The 1704-nt window shown below is 43.6% G+C and overlaps 1 pseudogene; it reads right to left on the minus strand.

Annotated features, from left to right (window-relative positions):
- Positions 1 to 529: 529 nt before the first annotated feature.
- LOC114695372 lies at positions 530 to 918 on the minus strand (annotated as a pseudogene).
- Positions 919 to 1704: the final 786 nt, after the last annotated feature.

A 1704-nucleotide genomic window follows, 5' to 3' on the forward strand; every position in this document is an offset into this window, starting at 1 on the left:
ACTGGCCAGCAAGCCTCAGGAATCGGCATGGCTCTATCTTCCACACCCATTTTTTTTTTTTTTTTTTGCCTTTATAAGAGTAAGTTTTATTGTTAATTATTTACCTTAATAGTCTCAGAAAGAAGAACAGATTAGCTCAGTCCAACATGATTTGCAGTTGGCAAAATCTAGTGAAGCAAATGTGTTCTGATTGCTAAGGATTTAATTTTGGTGCTTTTAATGCTTAGCTATCTAACACTTGGACCATAATCCAGAACAATGCATCACCCCCTCCTTTTCACTTGAGTACCACACCTACCTCCCTTCATTATGGAAATATCTTCATTAAATAGGATTCCCAGTAGGCGGGTTCCCTGGAGCATATAACCAAGAGGACAGTGCACAAAAAGAAAAATGAAAATAAAACTGTCTAATCTACTAATCTAAGGAATAAAACCTTCCAATATATTAAGAAATAAATCCAGTTACAAATGCACTAGTAGGTCTGTGTGAAGAGGCTCTGGTAGAGAAACTGAAAACAGCCAGTTATTTACAAGATACACAAGCAGGAACGGTGCACCCAGCCAGCACTGGCCCTCAGAAAGCCGAAAGTGTTCTCTCCCCTGTAGGCCACATACAAGAATCCATCTTCATCTTTTTCCTTCTTGTAGTTAGGCTGGACTGTGGGACTGTCTTGTCCACAAACAGGAAGATGGCCTTCTCAAAAGGAAGCTGGAACCTTTTCCTGATGATCCACATAAACTGGGCCACAGTGATGTCAGAGGGAACCAAATACTTCCTTTTGTCAATGTCAACAATCTGAGAGCCTAAGACTTTTTCCATGATCACCGGAACCCGGTCAGGGTACTTCGCTCTGATCTTCGCGGATTCTGCGCATCTGTGTTCCAGCTAGTGGTCCTCCTTAAACATCTACTTCATGGCGGCGGGAGGCGACAGAGGCAGCTCTCTGAGCCGCGGATGGGCTTCGGAGAAGCGACCACAACAACAACGGAGGCGGAGGCAGCAGCGACGACTCCACACCATATGTTTTTAACATGGATTCTGGAGTTAATCCTACTGAACCATTCACCAGCTCCCCAGGATGTAATTCTTTCTTCTTGCTTAGTTTTATCTTATCTCTGGACTGAGGGGAAAGCAGCCTGTAACTACAAAACAACCCCAGAGGCAGCAGGAAGAGTAACATATCCCTACTGGCGAGTCTGTCAGGGTAGTTGGTGGCCGTTCTTCTTGGAGGCTCGTCTGCTCAAAGGCATGATCTTCGTCATCCCCAAAGAGACATGATGACTAGAATTAGAGAAGGTTTGTGTTCATAGTGACTCTTCGTCCAAGAGCAATGAGATGCTCAAGTGAGATGAATGGGAAGCGCCGGAGTACATTCAAATGTCCAGCACATGCAGTAAAGAAAGAACCTACCGACCCAACACGCGCCTGGAGCTGGAATCTCGGTGTGCTCTGAAAGATGGAAATCTTCAGTGAAGTATTTTCAGGGTTAAAGTGTCATGTGAACATCAGGCTCATTATCTCATTAATTGAATGAACAATTTGTTAGGCTAGCCTGAAAAAGGAAGAATCTTGGCCTCAGAGGTGAAGCAATTTAACTTCATTTAGGGATGGCAGCAAGATACCACTTAATTCTATAAAGAAAATTTAGGATCTGCCCAACCAGTCCTGACTTGGTTGATATTTGCATTTGTAGATTTTGTG

The sequence above is a fragment of the Peromyscus leucopus genome, chromosome 6 (assembly GCF_004664715.2).
Source record: "Peromyscus leucopus breed LL Stock chromosome 6, UCI_PerLeu_2.1, whole genome shotgun sequence".
In the NCBI taxonomy this organism is placed as follows: Eukaryota; Metazoa; Chordata; class Mammalia; order Rodentia; family Cricetidae; genus Peromyscus; species Peromyscus leucopus.